This window comes from Sinocyclocheilus rhinocerous, unplaced genomic scaffold (assembly GCF_001515625.1).
Source record: "Sinocyclocheilus rhinocerous isolate Xijiao unplaced genomic scaffold, SAMN03320098_v1.1 scaffold231, whole genome shotgun sequence".
In the NCBI taxonomy this organism is placed as follows: Eukaryota; Metazoa; Chordata; class Actinopteri; order Cypriniformes; family Cyprinidae; genus Sinocyclocheilus; species Sinocyclocheilus rhinocerous.
The window spans coordinates 341,007-349,441 of NW_015640454.1; the positions used below are offsets into that span (position 1 = coordinate 341,007).

Below are 8,435 nucleotides of genomic sequence, written 5' to 3' on the forward strand. Positions count from 1 at the left end.
TTATATCGGCTTTATATCGGCCATCGGCCACCCTGCTTTCCAAGATATCGGTAACGGCATCGGCTGTCAAAAAACCCATATCGGTCGACCACTAGTTATAATACTTTTTGTATACATTTTAATTCCTTTGTTTAACCGTTCTATCTGATTGTTAGCACACTGCTATGGTATTGGATTGCTATCCTGTCACTAAGGTGTTCTGGGAGGCTGTTAGGAGGTCTGTGCTGACAGTTTAATGATAGGACAATCTGCGTGATTGACAGCTCCTCAACCAACAGCAGCCAATCAAGCGGGAGGAATGCCTTGTGGGTGCACCGATGGTGATGGCCATCTATATTACGACCTCAGTTCTTCCACATGCAGGAGGTCACTGTCCACCAGTTGACCTTTGACCTGGACAGAGCTATAATGAGTGGGAGGGCAGGGTTCACAGGGTAAATGGGTAAAAATGCAGGTATTCGACCAGGTGCTGTGAGCTTCTTAAGTGACTTAAGTATATTTCCTGTCTTTCAGCATGCAATTAGACTTGTTATATATATTTTCTTCTGTCTCTCTCTCTCTCTTTCAGTGGGTTGTTTGAAGTGCACCATAATGGTATGGTTTGGTCATTTAGTTAGGCTTTGTGGTGTTCATTGGTTTCCACTAACTAGAGCAGCAATCAAGACCGACTGATTCAGCAAAAACCATTTCATCACACACACACACACACACAAACTTAAACACTTTTCATCAGATTTGATTGTCTAATAAAGTGAAAATAGCTTCTCTTTCAGCAAAGAGCATGTGTACAGTTTTTCCATGTTGAACAGCTCACGTTCACTGACTGAATGGCTGGCTGGAGTTCAGCGTGTGCATTAGACGCTGGAAACCATGACTCATGTGGTGCTGTACCACAACTCAGTCACACACACAATTCATGTACAAATGCATTCAATTTCATCAGCACACGCAGGGATAACTGCACACTTAGAAGAAAGCAGCGTGCATCCCTTACTGTGATATCAAACACACATTTATTACAAAAAAGACACCTCTCACTCACACATTAAAAGCATAACAGAACAATCAATCTCAACTACAACTTCATCCAAAACCATAAAAACCAGCTTCATGCTAAGATCAAAGTAGATCGACCCGAACAAAACTCCAGCACAACAAAAGTACTGAGACAGTACCTCAGTACAATTATAAAATCTGATGGAAATACTACAGTGTTTTGATTTAAATTATGTTACTAAATGATTACCATATTCATGTACCATGGTATTTTAAATACATATTATGTTACATAATATAATCATGGCATTATGCTCGTAATCATACTGTAGTATTATCATAGTACTTGTTCAAACAAAAACAGTATTACCATGGTATCATGTACAAAAACATGGTAAATGTCCAAAAAAGCATGGTCAATCATGGTAAATGCAAAAGAAACATGGCATTACCATAGTACCAAGTACAAATATCAAAATATTACCAGGGCAGCATGTACACATATATGGTATTATCATGGTAAATGTCAAAAAAGCATGGTATTACTTAGGGGTGCTCCGACTGATCGGCTACCGATCACAATCAGCCGATAATCGCTTTGGGATGATGGGTCTCTAAAAAGGCCGATCTCATAAAACCGATCTCAAGCTGAGCGTGCTCTTCTGGAGACTGTACTGTCATGCACACTCGCAGCGCACACACATAAAACCAGGTTCACATTACTCCGTTTGCAGTGCGTATGTGGTGCGTATTTTTTCCGCGCTCATGTTAACGGATTAAAGCGTTCACTGCACACACGGTTGCGGTCCAGCAGTGCGTTCCAGTAGCGGTGCGTCTCCAGCAGTGCAGAGATCGTTTCCGCACCGAGTCTATTATTTTTGCTGCGCCTCACGAGCTGAATTAAAGTAACAGCGCATTGCTTGCAGTATGAATAATTGATGAAAGATTGTATTACTGTATTGTGTAAAAAAAAGAATCACAATATTGAAAAAGTCTTTTAAGTAACAATGTTTGGATTTAAAATCAAAATAATGGATAAATGTTGTGTTTGTGGTAAACAGCCACAGATCAGGAGCAGACTCCTGTGTGAAAGCACAGTCCGTGCTGCTTCTGTACCACACATGGACTACATACGCACTGCAAACCGAGTATGTGTGAGCCTTACATACAGCTCACAAAATCAGGCTTGCGCAGTGTAAGCTATTGTGCAACAATAACACGATTGTAAAAACAAAAATACAGTGCATGATCAAACATTTAGGTGAGATAAATATATGCGCAGTGTAAGCTATTGTGCAACAATAACACGATTGTAAAAACAAAAATACAGTGCATAATCAAACATTTAGGTGAGATAAGTATAGATTTTTGAAAAATTTCAAAAAAATACCCCCCTCCACCCCTCAAATGAAAAAAAAAAATCCTCTCACAATAGTCACCTAAGCGAGAAATTTATTTTCAAAAATGAAATTAAGGGCCTGAATAAATGTCTAAAAATCTTGATTGGATCATCACTATAAATAATTCTACATGATAAAAAGAAGGCTTTAAAAAGATCGGTATCGGTGATCGGATCGGCATATACTGCTTTCTGTGATCGGCGATCGGTGATCGGCCTCAATAATCCTGATCGGAGCACCCCTAGTATTACTGTAATATGGTACATGTAAAAAAACACAGTATTACCATGGTGTCATGTACAGAAAATATGGTTTTACCATGGTACATGTCTTAAAAAATCATGGTAATTATCATAGTACATGCAAAAAAATTGTATTACCATGATACTATGTACAAAAACAAGGTATTACCAGGATAACATCTACAAAAAATATTGTATTAGCATCATAAATGTCCAAAAAGCATGCTATTATCATGGTACATGTAAAAACACAGTACTAACATGGTAAGGTATTACCAAAATAGCATCTACAAAAAATATGGTATTACCATGGTAAATGTCCAAAAAGCATGGTATAATCATGGTAAAGCACAGTATTACCATGGTATCGTGCACAAAAAACATGGTAGAACAAGAGTAACATACAAAAAATATGGTATTTCTTTGTTACTTTTTACAAAAAAAACATGGTAATACCATGGTACTGTAATTGTTAATTTAACTCTAACGTAATCGTCTTTTATGTTAATATTCTGTTGCAATTATATCTGCACTACAAAACCAAAATCATAAATGCTGAAAAATAATACATCATAAAACAGCTCATCAAAGACATCACCACAGTTTCATTAACATGACTTCAGTCATGTGAGACACGACATATAGTATATTGCCCGATTATTACAACTCTGGAACAAAAGCCTCTCTGTCCTCTGCTGAAGCGTGAGTGAAGTGTGTGTGTGTGTGTGTGCGTGTGTGTGTGTGTGTGTTTAATTCTTTCTGGAGAGAGCTGAACGTTTCTGTGGTTTTTGTGGCCAGTTCATAATGTGCTACTGCAGAGAGAGAGAGCGAGAGAGAGAGAGAGAGAGACTATTTTATATTCTCAGTATGAGGCCAGTGGAAGGAATGTCAGCTTTCCGCGCACCACTCCAGAATCCTAAAGTTCTTCTCGCATGTCTGGACCTGCAGGGTTCCCTAAACATCTCATGAATAACCAACTGAACATTATTAATCACCCATTACCCACTCAGTAACCCAGGAAAACCTGCAGGTATTGACAGAACACAAAACTGATGCATGAGCGTATTCCAAGTGTGCAGGGTCAAAAGGGAGCTGATGATGTCACTGTACTGTTTGGTACTGGATCTACATGTTGATCAGCACAAAACTGTTTGCTATTGTATTTGTTTTATTATTTTATGTGCACTAGGTGCGGCACAATTTTACTGTCCTCACTAAAGCGGAAATGTTGCACTAAGTGACAAAATCACAGCCAATGGGAACATACTTGATAAAACATTTTTTTTAAATACATACATAAATATGATGGTCTAAACAAAACAATTAAATTAAATTAAATTATTCAATTCAATTAAAAGGGCACAAATGATGGTCATCCCTAGGATGTAAAATAAAATCTGGTACATATGATGATCATCTCTCATCTCAAAATAAAATAAAGTAAAATAAAATAAAATATATATGATGGTCACCTTTAACTCACACTGTGTGCGTAGAGAACAGCGCGCGAGTAACGAATCGAGTTCCCTTTCGCCTTTTCTCTTTTGAATTGTTTAAAATTCGCTTGCTTGTGTAAATACAAACAAATGATAAACTTAAACTCTATTATGGTTAAATTTTGCAATTAATCCGTGGATCACATGCGTGCCGAACCGTGAGGCTTGGTCCGTATGGATCACGGATCAACTACGATCCTTTTAACCACTAATGTTCATCTCTAGGATGTAAAATAAAATCAAATAAAAAAACACATATGATGGTCATCTCTAGGATGTAAAATAAATTAAAATAGGGCACATGATGGTTATCTCTAGGATGTAAAATAAAATAAAAAGACATGATGGTCATCTCTAGGATGTAAAATAAATTAAAATAGGGCACATGATGGTTATCTCTAGGATGTAAAATAAAATAAAAAGACATGATGGTCATCTCTAGGATGTAAAATAAAAAAATACAATAAAATAAAATAATGGAAATGTGTGTGCTTGTTTGATATGTACAGTATAGCAAAGCACTGTAAAAGACTTAAACACACACATGAGAGAGTCAAGCACGTGACCTTTAGCATACAGCTCAAATGAAGCATTACAGGACCAACTGCTGCCCTCAAGTTATTCCTCATCCACAGGATAATCAAAACCTTATGACAACTCAAAGAGGCTTTGAAAGCTCATGTGTACTACTGACCCTTACAAACATTTACCACGGTAGTCATAGTTTCCACAGAAATACCATAATTACTACAGTTATTGTAATTGTGGTAAATTAGTATTTGTGACTATTGGCATATAAAAAAGAAAACATACAAAACAACAAACACTGTTTGAAAGAGATCCCTAATCTTGCAATAACACTAACAATGGTATTTTAGCAGAAACTATGCTTCTCATGTTACATTTTAGTTTGCAAACAGAAAATGTGCCTAGTTGTGGGTCACTATTTGGATGAGGGATCCAGAAATCTGATGTTTTGTAGTGACGTGAACATTTCTGAAGCACATGAATGAATGTTTTTCATCTGTTTGTCACAAAAAGCCTCTTCTTTCCATGAGATGGAGAGATACATCAGCAGTCACTCAAATAAAACCCAATAAAAGCAAGAGAGAGCTGTATGTGTGTGTGTTGGTCATAAACCCCAGGCAATCCCATAATTCCCTGTTTCAGGGTCATGAATGTGGCATGTGAGATTTTAGGGTTCTTACAAGCCACAACAGAGGTCACCACACACACACACACAAAATTGCACAATCACACTCAAGGACAAGCATCTCAGTTAAGTGATGTTCATACAGACAGAAGTTTATAGGGACAAAGCGACAGGAAGTCACTCATTTTCACTGGCGATTTGAGATGACATGAGTGTCAGAGTCTGTTGGCAATGCAACAAAGCTGATCAGAGATTAACTTCATGCAAACAAGCAGCAACTCGATCTCACCAGTCAATATAATTTTAAAGGGGTCATGAACTGCTTTTTAAAATTATTTTGTACTGTTCTCTGAGGTCCACTTATAATATCAAGATTTTTATATTAAAAAAACATGATAATTTAGAAGTCATAGGCTGTTTTATGTTATATGTCAAAAGATCAAGAGAATTTTGATTTCTCAGTTCATGGCCCCTTTAAACGATATGTGGAAAACCATTTCGGAACCATTCTAAGCCTGTCTGATTCATACATCACGTATATGATTTCTGATATCAACACCTATTTGCTATCATTTTGAAATGATAAAGCCAGTTACGCAGTCCACCAATAACATTACACAGCAAAAATATTTTTCTTAATCAGACGTTATTTTATTTTTGTCATGTTTTCAATACATTTCCCAACATTATTATATTATATTATATTATATCAAATAAAATATAACATTATTTAGAAAATTGGCTAAATATATTACAGCGATGTAATTTTATTAAATTAAAATTGTAGCATTGAAATTTATACTTTTAATATAATATAAGATCATTTATTAATTGTTTTTTTTTTATTAATATTACATATTATAACATAAATTATATACATATTAGATAACATATTAATTAAGATGTTTATAATTAATTAATTTCCTTATTTATTAATTATTTTTAGAATTTCTTTATATTATTTTATATAATATAAAGAAATTTCTAGTTCTCCTGAAGGGAAAAAAATAAAAATAAAACAGAATATGATTTTTTTTTGTACTATAAGTCATCTGGCAGTAGAAATGCCACTCACTCCATGACCTTTAGTGATAAAATGTCATAATGCAAATCATATTTTTCATACAGAACGTGTTAACACATTGACAAATTCTTTTTGAGATTGTTTACAGTGTTTGAAAAACATCTAAAACACACTAAAGCAAAAAGCTTGAAAAACAGATGGACGTGTCCCACCCTCTATTTCCATCTCACAGACGCATAAACACACAAATAAACAAATATGCATGCATAAACCTGCAAAAAACGGTCAGGTCAGTGGGTCTGCATGTGCACAACTGCTTAAATAGCAAGATTTGTGCACATACGAGCCGTTTTGTGATTGGTGTGAATTCGGAGCACGTTTTGTGACCCTCCATCTCACTTGATTCTGTGCGAGGAACGTGTATTTTTCTTCTGTCTTAATGAAACGGTATTTTATTCCTCTGCTGTTCCACGGCAAGGGGAGGAAAAAAAACATCTGGAAGACATTTTTCCTTTTTTCCCCGCTCTTTTTTCCCTCTTTTTCTCTGGGATCAGCAGACAGCACAATGACGGCTATAGCTTCCAGATGTGAACACAAACTCTCGCTCTCACTCGCTCTCTTTGCTCAAATCCCAAATGCCAAGAAATAAAAGAAAACCAGCAATGTTGGTCCGCTGCAAAAACACACATATCCCATGATGCTCTGGGGTGCTCTAGTCATGCTCACAACGAGTTAGCGGCTCTAGCACGGGTATGTAGGGAATGTTATTCTAGAAGAAGTGTGTGCACATGTGTGAGCTTCATGACAGCCCAGGGGAACCTCAGGCCATCGGAGGGGTGCCAAACACACACAGACACACACACTCACACTGACCCCCTCAATTAATCACAACAAAGCCTTAGCAAAGCCCAAAAATGGCGTCCATTTAAAAGCTCTGTGAAAGAGTCCATTCATACAGAACAGAGCAGACAGAAATACAATACTCAAAAACTTCAACTCTCAAACTCTGAGAACCAGAGATCTAAACACACACACGCATGCATGGCAGAAAACAATGTGTGTGTGTGTGTGTGTGTGTGTGTGTGTGAGCAGCAGGGGTGGCGGGCTGTATCAAGACCAGGTTTAATCCGAAAGACTAAAACCCTGTCCGCCCCACATGATACTGATACAACTAGACTGACTTTATAACGAAAACGTGAGCAGAAACCCCTGCAAAACAAATCACTATGGTGCTCTGAAGTTTTAAAATGTTGCTATGGGGTTTCTAGGGTGTTCTATTTCATTACTAGGGAATTGCTATGCAGTTGTGCTAAGGTGTTATTAGAAGTTTTCGAATGTTACCATGGGTTTCTAGGGTGTTCTATGTGGTTGCTAGGGAGTTGCTTTGCAGTTGCTAAGGTGTTATTAGAAGTTTTAGAATGTTGCTATGGGAATTCTAGGGTGTTGTATGGGGTTGCTATGCAGCTGCTAAAGTGTTCTGGGAGGTTTTAGAATGTTGCTATGGGTTTCTAGGGTGTCCTGTGGTTGCTAGAGAGCTTGTATGCGGTTGCTAATGTGTTCTGAAAGGTTTTAGAATGTTGCTAACTTGCTATGGGTTTCTAGTTGGGGTGTAACGGTTCAAATTACTCACGGTTCGGTTTGTATCACGGTTTTACAGTCATGGTTTCGGTACAGTTCTGTATGTTTTGTGCGTCTTCTAGCTCTTGAATGTTTAAACTGGCAAGTCTTAAATGAGTTTAGTTTAGACACAGATAGCAACATTTGCTGGTCAGGTCTCACCTGCACACACATGCTATCAACACAGCATAACTGACTGGTCATATTCGAGCATACAGCTCTCACATTGAACAAAGTTTACAAAGAGTGTTGTTGTAATGAATTGGGAAGCCAGCATGAGTATCCACTGACAGAAACATACATTAGCCAAACTCTGTCTGTTTTACGTGTTGTTATTTTTAACAAACCATATTACAGAGATGCGTTGTCAGATTTAAGTTGAACCGCGGTGCAAGTGCGTACCGAACCGTTGGTGGAGAACAGTACGGTTTGATTTTTTACAGAGAACAGTTACATCCCTAGTTTCTAGGGTGTTCTATGTGGGTACTAGGGAGCTGCTATGCAGTT

The 8,435-nt window shown here is 37.2% G+C and overlaps 1 protein-coding gene across 2 annotated transcripts in view; it reads right to left on the minus strand.

Annotated features, from left to right (window-relative positions):
* LOC107752937 (collagen alpha-1(XI) chain-like) overlaps positions 1-8,435 on the minus strand; it is a 112,339-nt gene that overhangs the window by 93,292 nt on the left and 10,612 nt on the right. The gene's annotated exons all lie outside the window — the stretch shown is intronic.